The 15355-nt window shown below is 40.4% G+C and overlaps 2 protein-coding genes across 2 annotated transcripts in view; one reads left to right on the top strand and one right to left on the bottom strand.

Moving 5' to 3' along the window:
- Window positions 1-13232, bottom strand: part of tbl1xr1a (TBL1X/Y related 1a) — a 36891-nt gene extending 23659 nt beyond the window's left edge. The window contains exon 1 of the mRNA XM_061031072.1: window positions 12937-13232. The gene's annotated coding sequence lies outside the window, so the exon portion shown is untranslated. The remainder of the gene's footprint in view (window positions 1-12936) is intronic.
- Window positions 1-15355, top strand: part of akr1a1b (aldo-keto reductase family 1, member A1b (aldehyde reductase)) — a 238360-nt gene that overhangs the window by 94683 nt on the left and 128322 nt on the right. The gene's annotated exons all lie outside the window — the stretch shown is intronic.

The raw sequence follows: 15355 nt of genomic DNA, 5'->3' as shown, positions 1-15355 counted from the left end.
GAAAGACCAGAAGTGGTTTCGGCCTTCACTCCTCGCTCTACTACCTGGATGTAAACCAGCAGTAGACCGATAACATCTCGTAGCGTGGACGGGTCTGGCAGTATTTTGATCTAGAAAACAGAGATCAAGTTTTACGTAGGCTGTTTCGTGTTAAACTGGTACTCAATGCATGACCAGTACATGTGGACGTTAACCTGAAGGAAGGCCGGCGATGCTAGCACTGCAAACGTTAGCCACATATGCGTTTAATCAAGAGTCAAATAAGTTGCTAGCAACGTCCATACTTTATAGTAGACTAAAGATCACTAACCATCAATTTAAAAGAGCTTTGATAATCCCAGATACTGACCCTTGAGATCGGCCATACACAACATACTATGTTTATGCTGCAGCATTTTGAATGTTTCAAATGTGGACAATTAAAAATAAAAACAATCACAAACAATTGGAGTAGTAGTGCCAAGTTGCCTTCTGTTGATGCTGTTTTTGGATTGCACTGCACCCACGTGATGTGGGTATAACCATCCTCCTTCACAGCGTGTCCAAAGGTCCACATCAAGATTTACAAAGACAAAGTCGTGGGCTGTTGTGCAAAGTAAATGTTACCACCTTGTCTCAGAATGAATAGCAGTGGTGGGAAAAAAGGGGGTGATAGAAAAGGAAAGCGAGACAGTGCGGTTGAAACTCGATGGTATGACGGCACAGGGTATCTGGGATCACAATGTGGCCTCAACACTACCCAACAGCACACAGTATGCAAACGGATTTGGTCAAACCTTTATATTATTGCCCATTCATATTTTAAAAATGCTCACCATGTCTTCAAGGCCACAGAGGTGCATATTCCTTCAGGGCCAGAAATATTGAGTATAAACCCCAAAAGATTGAGCAAACCAGCTCCAGGTGTGTTGCTGGTTCAACAAAAACACTGCAGTGCAGCTGGTTTCATTTCAGTTTCAATAGTTTCACCCAACCAGTGAGGGAGACTAAAGCAGACAACATGTCTTACATTTTTCCTCTGTATATTTTTTTATATCATATCATGTCTGTCAAAATAATTTCTAGATTTTAAAATGTCACAAATGGTCTTCCAAAATACCAAAACACACGTTTTCCTCGTAGATCTCTCAATCAACACTAATGCCAAATCATAATCATGATTCATATCACTATAATAACGACCCACTATTAGAACAGTCTGCCTTTCATACTGACTCTTACAAAGCCATAACAGACGAGCTAAAGCCAATCCAATATGTTCCAGATTTAATTCTACATTTCAGATAAACACCTCATTTTCTAAGCAGCGCTGAGCCCCAGCTTTACCTGATAATAATGCAATCAATACATCAGAGCTCTGCTAACACCCCACATCAATTAGCTGGGGCTAAATCACCTGAGCTTTTTCTCTCTCTTATGAGGAAAAATGCAGGGCTACGAGCCTGCCTTATAGTAGAATACAAAACCACAGTCAAGGAGAGCTTGTTTGGGGTCAGGGCTAGGTATTGACAAAGACCAAATGATAGGAAACGCATGACGATGCTTGGCAATGCTCTGCATAATTGAATAAAAGTAGGGCTGAGAAAACAGCTTGCTGTGCTATTGAGTCAAATTTCCATTTAAATTTATTAGAAAATATGGTTTTCACAAAATCAGATTTTACACTTCAATATAAACTAGTACAAATTAAATAATCAATACCTGAGCAAAAAAAAAACACTAACCCTTGGGATCAAAATTGATGAACTCTCTTTCATTTAATTACCAACGTGCACACAATGCTGGTACTGGAAAAAACACTAAACACATACTAAGTTATTCTAAATACTAGTAACACATGGCTTAATGAGAAAGATTTTCCCAAATATATATTATAGAAAATACATTATTTAATCTCAATTACCATCACAATGCAGCTGAAATGCATTGTGTCTGTATGCACAGATACAGGACTTTTAGATTTTATGTTACTGTGTGTGGGATATTTCTGAGTGTCAGTCATTGTGCAGTACTGTAGAGCTCCCGCAGGTAGGTACCAAATGAAAATATAGTGATGGGGTGACATTACTGTCTCTCTCCTGTGTCAGTGTGTAGCAGACACCATATCTTGTGCATACTAATAAGACGCCCAAAGGAGTTAGTAGTTGGCGATCTATGAATTGTAACGGTTAGTGTATCGTGGCTGTGAAGAGCTGCAGGTCTGAGAGGACTAAAGAGACACACAGCGGGCAGCATGAGGAGCGCTGCATACTAACAAAACCCTCCTACTTTGAGTGGAGCTGTAGGCATGTTTATTAGCTCAGCAGAGTGTAATCGCTGTTAAATCAATTATGAAATTACGTCTTCATTTACCACTTATTAACCCTTAACCTGTATGCTACTGGACCACCAAGCTGTCTCTCTTGCTCACGGCAGCTTTGGTGTCTGTGAGGTCATGTTGATTCAAGGAATTTTAATATATGTAGTTATTTTTTCTACACAGTGACTACAAATGAGCAAGACAATCACAGAAGAAACATGCTGCAGACTGTTTAACATTTTCCCTTCCACAACTGAAAACACAAGCAAAAAATAAAAGGTACAAACTACTGTGCTTTTCTAATGTAGAATTCAGCAGTAAGAATTCCTATCTAATTAGCATAAGTTGTTTGACAGTTGCCGGCTGGCTTGACTTTTACTCATCCTCAAATTCTGACTGGCTGCCAGTGGCACAATGTTTTCAAAGCTTTGAGTACAGAATTAGTTTTGCAAATCACTTGTCCCTCTCCACACTGACAGGCAGGATATCAGCCTGAATAAACCAGCAAACCAAGCTAGCTATGGACTAGCACACACTCTCCTCTGACTAGCAGGAACGTGATCTTTGGCTGCAAGCAATCCTCAAACATCACAGTTGGGTGCTTGGTCTTTGCATTGTGCTTGTTTTACAACCACACTAAAGATTATCATCTGACAGTGCACAGTTGACTTTGTCGCCTCTCTGAAGGACTATCCTTAGTGAGATTTGTCTAGCGGGTTTGGTTTCTTTCCCTCTGACTGCAAGCTAAAGACCCCATTAGCCAAGTGTACATGTGGCCTAACCTATTAACTTGACCAAAATATTCTTGAGGATACCCATCCAACTAGCAGTTAACCTTTGACGCCTTCTGATGGGAAAACACAGTAAACGGGAACAGAGGTAGCAGGCATGCAAAGATAACAGCAGGTCAGTTCACAGATCTTCAGCTATCAGTGGACACACTTCCTCCGCACAGACGGGATCATTAACATGAAGACAGGATCCAGTTAAGAGACGCAGACCACCCAAAGCAACACTTTGACCCAACTAGTGCCTCTGACTTCAGCTTTGACAAAGCCTGTTTAACATACAAGTTCAACTCGTACGTCAGGCTGCTTACTATTAATCTGGCTCTACACAGGCAAAAATCTACAACACAACATATACTGTCTACTTCAACAAAGAAAATAAGTCACAACAAAGGTATTAGTAATCATTTTACTAAGCAAATTTCAAATACTATCTTAGATGGCCAAGAAGAGTCATTGGTGATTACCGTAAAATCCGGAATATAAGTCGCACCGGTATATAAGAGGCACCCTGTTTTGATCTCTTGTAAAAAATGTAAACTGTTTTCCTACGTGACGATTTATATGTCCAGTCCAGTTTCTGTGCAGCTGTGTCGCTCTTAATGTCCCGTCTTTTTTCACGTTCAGGAGTTTGCACTTCTACTAGCTACAGTACGGTAGTTGAGCTCTCAGCCTGCAGGGAAAGTTGTGACTCCTAGCTTGCGAGTCGCGCTGCTCGACTCCTCCGGTCACTCTTTAACTTTAATATAGGAGTCTTTCAATCAAAAGAGCACTCAACAAGGTTTATTTACAGAACAATATACCACTGTTTTCTGTAAATGCATGATTATGACCTCGTGAGGGAGAAAAGATGTGAAAAAAGTTGTGCAGCCAAAAAAGTCAAATCTACGGCAATGTGATGTTCAAATACTACATTTCCATTATCTATGAACAGCCTCATCCCACAAATTCTCAATGGTGGCAAAACCAAACATGTTTGATGAAAACAATACTGCAAAGGGCCACACCACCAGTTTAGCTGTTCACATAACAGAATCATCTGCACCCATGCTGCTCACGGCGTGCCTGTGACCCATGGCGTTCCTGTGTTGGCAGGTCATCATGCAGAATGCCCACTGTCCCGTGTATGTTTCTTTTAAGCAACAGAGTGACAGACACCAACAGTATTGGAGAGTTTCCATTGGACGGAAAGCAAAAGTAGTCTTTCCTCTTTGATTTACTAATTTTTACATTTTTAATCTGATTTAAGACACCAGCATCCATTTGTAGAAAAGGATTTAGTTAAGATTTTGCAGAAAAGGCAAAAACTATTTTAATTAATGCTACTAAAAAATGAGCACAGGAGGATGTTGGAGGGAGCTGCAGCAGCTAACAACATTTCCATCACTGTATCAGAGGAGTAACTGTGAGACTTCTCAGGTTATAATAGTTAGAAATGTGTACATCTGCACCAAAATGGTTTGACATGATCAACATTTTAAGATGCTTTTGTGAGTAGAAATGTATTAAATAAGATTCAAAATGTCTTAATATAATATGTAATATAATGCTAATTATGTAACGTGCAATATCCTGTTTGCAGTTGTTAAAATGAGAGGGTATATATTCTGGGCCAAAAAGTGTGGTTTTCAAAATACTAAAGACAGATTCAAACACTCTGCCAGAGTAAGGTGTGCCTATAAACCAAGTTGCATTGGTATTTGTGTCACCCGCATTGACAATAACACGCACACTGTTTCTCTGTACTGGAATGTTCCTGATCTCAAACCATGACTGTGAGGATGTGTCCATGCACAGTCTCATGATCCAGTGGCTCAGTGGTGTAGAAAGTGCACTCAATCCTAAACTAAAGCAGAATGTGCACTGCAGGTTTTACTAGCAAAAATATACCTTCTCCACACACACACATGCTTAATGTAGCCAATTCAATCCAAATGTAGTAAATATTGGCTCTGAAGGTGTGTGAGTCAAAGATGGCAATGCATAATATTCTAAACAAGACTCCTGCAGTCGAATGGTTTAGACAACATTGGAAACTTCCAAACTCTGAAGCATTCAGGTTAGCCCTTCAATAAACAAAGACATGAATTAGTTACCAAGAAAGCACAAAGCAACACCAGCAAGACTCAAGCCTTGATATTGACATCGCAAAGGCTAAAGGACTAAACAACGAGGTAATGCAGCGCTGCATAGTCAGCAGTCTCTCTCTATCATGAAGACTTTAACAGACTCACACTTTGAGTCCAAATAACCTCACTTAAATTCAAACTCACATGGCTGTAAGGTCGAAGAGTTCATTCCCAAAAAAAAAAAGGCTACACAGGAATCTGGAAGTGGTGCAGTTCTGTAGTGGTCAACCGAGAGCAAAACCACAGTGAGATTTATCTCAAGTCTGTTGTAAATAAAAGAGAAAAACACAGCTGCTTCAACACATCATCTCAAACAGAGGCCTGAAGCCAAGCATGGAGTTGTAGAAGTGAGCGCTACTGTGAGTCGAAAGAAAGTGGCGACCAGAAAACAGCTGATAAAAAGTAAGAAGTAAAATCAATGGAAATCGTCTGATTGATACATCTGCACAAATACCTTGCCGATGTTTTTGTGCAATTAAAACAGTGCTCTCTCTGCAACTCGTGGCAGATTTAGGTGAAAAAAGGTTGCCGACATATTCAGTGTACAAGAGTTTGCCTGCAATATTTGGTCATTAGAAACAAGAAATCACTCAAAATTAGGCCCCTGGGATTTTAGAGGCTCATGGTATGGAAACAATATATATATTTTTTTTTTGCGTATTGTACAAATTTTGTTACCGTGTCAACCCTAATCCCATGTAGGGTGAAAAAAGGTTTAAATTGTAGTCAATTCGGTTCAGCACATTTCAAAGCCTGATGATTTGAAACAGCCAACATCATGCGTGTTTCCCCAAAATCTTTTTTTTCTTTTCAAAATTAAACAACTTTTTTGCTCAGCCAAAGAAACACAGCTTTTATCTCCTTTCTCTGTAACATTTGTAGTTTTCTATGGCACAACAGAGGGGACATAATAACGACAAACTCATAAACAAGAATAAGAAAATATCACGGATGATGCATCTTTAGAATATCTTATAACAACCCAGTGCCTCTCATTTATACGGCTATATGCTAAAAAGCCTGCTCACAGGAGCTGCAGGCCACAGATAATAACCCTCGGTCTCTGCAGCAGAGGGGCCGCAGGTCTGTAAACTTCAAAGCCTTGTGGGTAAAGAGGGGGAGGGGCCACCCGGCACAGACACATTCTTCACAATGTTGAACTTGACCCCTGGGGTTGCCACACACACCATGTGACTGCTGTCAACTGTGTGTGTGTGTGTGTGTGTGTGTGTCTGTGACAGAGAGAGAGCTTCTGATATGATGTATTCCACTAAACCGGTTTGTTCACATAAATCTTGAAAGCTCATGAAACTGTTCTGTTTTCTCTTGAAACAAGAACACTAATTATAAAGTAAACCTACATACTTTAGAAAAAACAAACACACAGCATTTTTTTAAAAACTCTTCCACCTTACCAACGCCACAGGGATCTCTACTTAAAGATTCTATGGAGAAATGCAGAATGTGTACACAATTTGGATTTCCAGCATGTGAAGAGTTCTTGTTTCAGTTTGTAGTACATTCGTAGTCCGAGCTGTATTGACCAATAAGGTATCAGCAAGCTCAGGTGAACGCAGGAAAACAAAGTCTGTGTGGACAGTGAAAACTAGAAGAACCTTCATCCACTTTTAACATACCGATTACCCTCAATGGATTTCTGACTATGATGTATTTGACTTGATAAAAAGATACCTGCATGAAAGCATATCAATAGCAATGTATTACAGATCAAACATTTGACTGTGAGCCACTAATCAGCTTTACGCTGTGTCAATCAGCGTTTAGATTCACTGACAACCTGAAGCGCATCACAAGTGAAGGATATTGTATAAAAGTTGTTTTCTTCTCCTCTTGAAGACAGGCCTGACAAATATTGATGTTTTACTATTCATGAATCTGCATCAGGATGAATTCTGGTTCAGTTAATTCTCGTTCATTTTGAGTAAATCAGTTTGTCTCTTGGACTCACAGCGCTGAAGTGAAGCCGCTGTGTAACTTGTTGAACTGAGGCTCCTCAGATAATCAGGCGTTATTCCAGGATATTATGGACCTAGAAATATGTTTACATTGCGGATATAAACGGCACACGGAAAAAGAAGTCTTCTCTGAAAGTCGTTTTCGTAAAGCGTTAATCGTCTATCAGACCATGATAGATGATTAATGCCGAACGGGTTTCAGAGAAACGACTTTCACACATTTCCACAGTTTTGTCTTGCAGAACAAAGCAGGTTGTTGTAGAGCAACGACTTAAACGCACAAATTGTCTCTGCACTACAAACCCAACAGCTTAATAGTGTACAAACGAGGATAAATTCAGGGAAACGCTCGTGTATTAGGGCTGGACCCAAATAATCGGCTATTAATTTTGGGATTCGAATATTCATGGGTTATTTTGGGGGGGGGGGGGGGGGGGGGGGGGTACCTGATATTCCTCTGCTCACATCAGTCAGTGAACGTCACACTTCATTTCACCTTGGCCGTTAAAGGGAAGACAAAATGCAGAAGACTCAGCTGTGTGGGAACACTTTAAATTAAGTCAAGACAAGACAAAGGCAGTGTGCCAAATATGCAATTTGAAACTGGCCTACCATGGTGGTACAACAAGCATGAAAAGTCACCTGAAGGCTGTAAGTAGTTTGCTATATTAAGACTTAACCATTGCACCACCATGCCACACTCCTCAATTATGCGGAGTAGGTGAGTCGTCATTGTTGGTCATCTGCCTTTTTAAAAAGCCTTGGGTCAGCTCCTGCTGCTCTCTGCTGCCGGAGCTGTTAGAGGCAGACATTCTTCTGATCATTTTGACTAGTACATTTGTAATATCCATTGTCAGTTGTGGAGAGTGAGTGATGTTATGTCTATAAAACCTGAATCAGGGTACCAAATCCTGCTCACATTTGGGCAGGCAGGTTTTTCCATTTGGTGAGTAAATGTTAGAGGCCTATCCCCAACATGGCCGTTTGTGCCAGAAAAGCTCTGTAATTTAAAAACTATGCAGAGTTTTTACCGTGCTGTGGAGTAGCTGCAGCTTTTCTCTCCTGCCTCTCTGCTGTCCCCATGTCGGAGCTACACGGGGACAGGTTGAAACACTGATACACACAAACACACACAGGAGTCCAGATACCCTGCTGCAACTGGCCCGCTGCCTGCTAACGTTACTGTTAGGTTACCTAAATAGCTCGTAGGTGGCAGTATTTACAAAGTGTCAGCTAACAATCCTAACTAAAATACATTGCCACAGAAGAAAAGGGAGAACAAAACAGCAGGAGGACATGCAAACAGAAAGTTTAGTGAGAAATGGAGGTTACAACATCTTCAAATTTACTTTTATGGTACACTTAAAAGTCACTTTCTGAGATTTTATTTAGGCTTCAATTGATTACCAATCAATAAGAACTTCAACATAAAACCTTATCTTAGTGAAATGCACTGAAATGATTGTGTATGTGTGACACAAAAATTAAAATTTATTGTTTTGAAAGGTGAAAAATAGGTTTGGCCAGTATTTTGGGTTCGTTGACCCGTGACCTTGGCTATCAAGACAAAAGTTCAATTCGGACCGCGCTGTAAGCTAACACCAACCATTGACGCAAACCTCATCAGAATATCAAGTTCTGACCTCTTTCCAAGAGACGATCTTTAATGTATGTAATGTTTGTCAACAATGCTTACATGGATGAATAATGATCCTTATAATCATTTAAGGTCTGCATATAAACAGGCTACCTTGAACCATTGAGGTCTTAATGGGAAAAAAATGGTTTTAAGTAAGGCACTTGAAGATGATGTGTTGATTAACCCATCAGGAAGCCCTCACAGCATTCCATCAGCTCGCTGAGTGATTTTTATCTAAATTGCTTCAGCAGATTGTGACGTAACTTTCACTCCAGACGTTGTACTCTGTTTTGTTTTTGTACTGCATTGGATTACATAGTTATGCGTTTATAGTATTTCTGCCACACCTCCCCCCCTCTAACACCACCCAGTATTGTATTTCATCTACTAGTCCATTTAATTCACTCGAGCATTCAAACCACTGCTCCATATTTGTGCGTCTCTCCGTCTCTTGTCAGGCCATTACCTAACCGAGGAAGACATTTTCACTCACTGCACTTCTTTGTCCATTTTGTCTTTCCCTTTTCAATTCACAACACTGACGAGCACCGCTTACATAACTGTACTACTCCAGCACTCTTCCTCTGTGATTTAATAAGGCCAACTAATCAATGTGTCCTGTGTACGTAACATGACTCAGCTGCCTGCTCTGAAAATAACCAGATTTCTGTGTCCTGTTCTCAGCGTTTGCTCTGGGAAAGCAACACAGAACTCTAATAAGCTAATTCAGTTTATAATGTGAGCGTTCTATTGTATTTCAGGGACTCTTCTGGTCTCAGCCTAGTTAAGCTGCATGTAAGTGCTTTCTTCTCACTCTACATTACCATGAAAAAATGCAAAAGAAGTGAGTCTTTATATAGTAACAGGGACACAACAGATTTCTCTTATAGTCCTATTTATAATCCCGGAGGGAAGGGGCAGTGAGGTGCTTTAGCTTGCACTACAGACAGAGAAAAGGGGTCAATGTAAAGATGGTCAACAAGCTTGTTCATTAACAAAGAGCCGCTAATACCAATCAACCTTATCAGCTGCGGAGGTTGTAAAATGTACAAGAAGTTAATTACAGCCATTCAGAGTTTCAAAGTATTCTCCAGCTTATCTTGAAAAGGACTGAAAAGCACAGCTCAAAAACATCAACCCGAACTGAGCTCAAACTAACGACTGTATTGATGTTACTAAGCTCTCTCTCTACAACGTACAATGCTTTTTCTTTAATGCATAGCTTGTTGCAGTAAGGCATCACAACACAGTGGCATCATGTTCCTAGTCCGTTAAACACACATTTCAGACTAGTCCAAAGGTAAGAAAACACACTCTGGAAGCTGTCACAATTGAGTATATTTAGTTTTTATTGTCTGCAGGTAAACAATGTTAATTGATTTGCCAAGTGTGGCCAACGCTAGCAGTGGTAGCCCCGCCAGTCCTTAGCTCCTCCCTGCAGGTTTACATCCACACACCTGTGTTAAATGTGGTCATACACCGCTCCGGTTGATACGGCAGTTTAACCTAACACAGGCTACATGCATTTTTATCTCAATTTTATACGTCAGTACACTAACAGAGACGGGGTGCTCCTCTGAGTTGCTATCTGTTCACTGTGCTGGTTTACATCCTGGTAAAAGAGCGGGAAGAGCACGCACTAATCAGAGATACAGCTCCCACTAGAGGCAAGTTGCTGTGGTGCAATTGTAACATAAAAACTTGACCCGCAAGGCGCACACCCCAATTCAAAAGTCATATTTAGAAAAAGTTGTGTTTTGCATTGAGGGAAGCAATGTCGGTTCACTGTAAATACATACTGTGGGCGTGGGAGGCTGGCATCTCTACAATTACCACAAAATGCTTGTACATGTTCTATGTATGGATGTCCCCAGTAGCCAGTATTCTTATGCCAACAATGACAGGGAGACACTGGCTTTTGTTTCCTTTTCTCCTCTTAGCCTGTCATTTCAAGAGTAGAAAAGGGAAAGGAACCAACAAAGAGAAGGTTTAGCATCTACTATTTGTATTATCCCACTTAGAAATGGACACAATGGTCGAAACATCTTTTGGAATACAAAAAGGTCAAACTTTACCGTTTTTATTCCAAAAGATGTACTTTTGGAATAAAAAAAAAGTTGTACTTGTACCGATTTGTCATTTTAGTCAACACCTCTACGACATAAACCAAAACAACAGGCCGCACAAAACGCAGGAAATGTTCCAAGATGGGAAAGGAAACTTAAGAAACATTTGCACATAAACAAATCTACTGAAATCGCTGTAGTATACATGCCAGGCCTGTAGTTGGCGGTGTGACTTTTTAATGAAGAACACACGCATGCGCATACTCGTTCTTCGGAAGAGGTGTAAACACAAAAATGGTTAACACACAAAGTTTGTGTGGATGGACGATGAGGTGGGGAGATTACTCCAATTGACCAAAAGCAACAAAGGCAGTACATTTCAAGAAAATATCTACAGGGAGTTGTGCAAGCCGCAGATTTTCACATACAGAACTCAGGACTCTGCCATTGTTATTTAAGTCAGCCTACTCCACCTACCGGCATGGCTATTGACTGGGACCATAATGCGCATGTACAAAGAGCCTACTTGCAAATGGCCCGTCATGAGCATAAGGTCTCCGTTTTCAGAAAGAACAATGTTATACCAGTTTACACGGTTATGGAAACGTGTCATTCTCAAAAATTGCCCTGTTGGACCTGTGTTATAAGCTTCCGTTTTCTAGCATCCAAATGCCGTCGTCATGTAGACGAACAGCCAAAGCTAAACATAAGATTAAGGTTTTTTGGATGAAACCGTTGTCGTGCCTACAGACCCTCCGTCTCAATCTGATTGCACAATCAAAAACAAAGAGCATTGTTTGTGTTGTGTTGTAATACAACACATCCACCGCTGACCAATATATTCTACAATGGATCCAGCACATCTACCTCACTGGGACACCTTCTGATACATTATTATAAACATAACCTACTTTCAACATGAGCGGTAATATATCAACAATAACACAGGCCGAAACCTGTGTGGGTAAAAGACTGATAGAAGACATTGTGTGTGATTTAAAAAAGATAAATAATCTCAATTCAGGCCTAATAATACAGTAACCTAATTAGCCTGTGAATCCTGATTCTGGCCAACCAGATACAGAGTATTTCCCTTATCTGGGACTGGTACATTGTGTCATTGAGTTGAGCTCCACAAGGTTGGCAAGTGGCCCTCTTGGGTGTGTGTGTGTGTGTGTGTGTGTGTGTGTGTGTGTGTGTGTGTGTGTGTGTGTGTGTGTGTGTGTGTGTGTCACCCCCTCCACACATGGCCCATGGCTTTAGAGTAACCAGCTGCAGAGCACTCTAGTAAGCTTTGAATAAGATTGACACAGAGATATTACAATAATATATAATATTTGACCATACACTTAATAAATAAATAAGAATCTACTCTTTACACAAACATTATTCTCAGCTGTGAGAATATATCTATGATCCAGTAAGACACAAACAACTCCACCAGGTCAATAAAGTATAAAGTATTAGACACAATGCTTGAATTGTCCCCCAAAAACATTTGTGCTTTTGATTAAAAGGTTTTTGTGTGGCTTTCTTTTTCAGCATTAGTAGCTCATTCTAACTCTTATGTATCAAAACAGTTTCAAAGTGTATTTAAGTGAGAAGTAAGTAAGATTCATCCTAATGTTTAATTTAAAAAGTAGCCTATACAATAACTAAAATAAAGTAAAAGTAAGGTAAAGTTGACTAAAACAAATGTATTGTTCAGTCTAAACAGTAAAAGCATGAAATAAATATATAATGTATGATAGGTGCATGGTTCAGATTTAAAACTACAAAAGTGGTGTAATTCAAAAAGCTAACAGGAGTTGCAGGAAGGAAGGGCGCGCGAGCTGCCCTACCGACACGTGCACGGTGTGCGCGCCTACTCACGCGCTGACGCTGCCCATCCCCCACACCCGACAGAAAATATAAAAATAAAGGCACAAAACAGCGCAATAACCCCGCCAAACCTCGTATACACCAACACGTGTGACCACTCCACCCGCGGGTATCATTTATAACGTCAATAATGGCGTAAAAAGAGGACAAACACTCACCGAAAGCTCCAAATCACACAAGGGGGGTGCCTGCTCCTCTGTGCTCCTAATGTGGAATCTCCTCCTCCTCCACCACCGCTGTTTTCTACCTCTAATTAAACCTCGAAAAAAGCGTTATAACGGCCTTCAGACCCGGCCATCCGGTGCTTGGAATCCCCAATGACGATGTGTTGTGGACACACGGGCACATATGATGATAAATCCCCTTTAAAAACGAGCTGATGGACAGTGGGGTCTAGATTGTAGGCTTGCGCGCTAGTAGAGAAAAGAGCCAAACGGTTCAGTAGCAGCCAACGGCTTCAGACTGAAACACAGAGCAGCTGACCCGCCAGGAGAAAATGAGGTAGGCCTGAGCTGCTCGCTGCAGGAAGCACACTCCAGTCACATAAACATCAAAATCGGTGTCGCAGTGTAGAAAAGGATGTTGTTGTCGGGCTGAGGTTATCGTACACATATCAAGTGAAATAAATTGTGAGAAAAAAAAAGATTTCAAAGAATTATTTATTCATTTGTAGAGTCAGTGTAGGCATGCTCATTTTTTATTTTTTATTTAAAAGGAAGGTGGAGACTATTTCTCTCTTTTTTTTATGTTACATATTTTATATTCAGTGTTACAACAAAATAATATAGTATTGTTAATGATTTGTGTTTTGTACTATTGCTTTTTTTTGTACATTAAAATGGCAATAGGCTACTGAACAATAACAATGAAAAGCTTCACCCCTCCCCCACCAAATTCTCGAAATGTTTCACAGCCATTTTACAGAAGTGAAACTGCTTATTAGGCGCAATCCAGTAAGAGTTGAAGCAGTGTTGCCAAATTTAAGCTTAGTAGCTATAGACCAGTGGCGGTAATGCCAGCACAATGACTTCTTGACAGGATATTTGCATTTCTATTCGACACATTTCATCTTCTTACTTTAAATTATGACTTTGCAAATCCTTTTTATTTTCGAGTGAATAAGTGAGTAAGATGTATGTTGTCACGTTACTGTGTTCCATTTTTTTTAAAAACACAAGAAAATAACATGTTTTCAGATCAGTTATGAATCAGTAATTAATCAGAATCTTATTAGTGGATATCGAAAGAAGAAAAATGTATTCATTACTGTGTGTGTGCGCACAAACTTCATACTGCCCCTTTCATAAGTCAGTGTCCAAGTTAAGCCACCCCAGTCAAAAAAGTCTGGCTCTGCCACTGCCCATAGGCTATGCTGTATTTGACTTGTAGCTGCCACCTGCCAGTACCTCTCAGAAAATGTAATTTATGAGGAAACTAGCTATGAAAGACTGTAACTCAGTTCAGCCATCTTTAAATCTCTGTACATTCATATTGATTCTGCAACACTGTAATATTAGGGTCAGACAGTACAAAGGGGGAAAACTAATCCAAAAGGTTCACATGTGGGGGCCTTTTATTTTATTCCACATTGCATTAAAAGACTTGTACAGGAAGCATTACTAGTGCGTAGCAACCAGATGCATACAGATGTTTATTGTGCAGACATAAACAATGATAAATAAATGAGTACTCTCTTCATGCAGGTTGGCAGAAACTGCAAGCTACTCTCATCAACATGCACACACACACACACACACACAACAACGATGGGCTCCAGCAGAGACTCACAGGAACACATGGACAGAGAGCCTTGGGGTAGAGTATAAAGCTTTAGCGTGGCTGTAATAGAAGAGTGGAGGATGGGTAATGACTTTTATACAGGGGGCAGTCAGTGCATTTCCTCAGCCTGTATTTTCACATGCCTGGGGAGGTTTGTGGTACAAGAGGGTTCCTACTATTTTGAGTGTTGCTATCATTTAACTTTGTTTTTGTTTTGTTTTTTTGGAACACTTTTCCGCCTGCTTTTGTTTTGTTTTCGGGAGGGTATGCTGCTATGCCAGCAGTGGTAAGTGACTGTGATGTGTTTGTGGCCCTTCACTGCTGAATGAATGAATGAATGAATGAAAAGAGAAAGAGAGATGTAGGCTCAGTTCCAGTGAGGCAAATTGTCAAGTGAATCACCTCAGGGGGAAGCAGACCTCTGTCGGGGTAATGACTTTCTGGGAACACCACACACCATCTAAATGCAGCGCTCGATTTCTTCTTCTCTGCTAGCTCGGCAACAAAAACACCCCCTTCACCACTAATAAAGAGTTTACTCTTTGTAAAGTATATAAGTCAGGGTTTTAAATAATACAAGTTACCCTAATATAATAAGGTCTAATTCCATGGTTTACTCCTTCTAAAGGGTTTCTGACAACAGGGGGTCATCCCTATGTTCCATCAGCTCCATGTGCCCTCATTGTTATGAAATTCCCCCCTCCATCAAAATTAGGCCCTTTGTTCCCTCAGGCCTACATTCCCCCAGCATCAGGGCTGGCCTTTCTATAATGCACATAACGTGTTGTTGCTAAGGGA

Source organism: Labrus mixtus, chromosome 3, assembly GCF_963584025.1.
Source record: "Labrus mixtus chromosome 3, fLabMix1.1, whole genome shotgun sequence".
Lineage (NCBI taxonomy): Eukaryota > Metazoa > Chordata > Actinopteri > Labriformes > Labridae > Labrus > Labrus mixtus.
The sequence above is the reverse complement of the archived record's forward strand: the minus strand, read 5'-3'. Positions and strand labels throughout refer to the sequence as shown.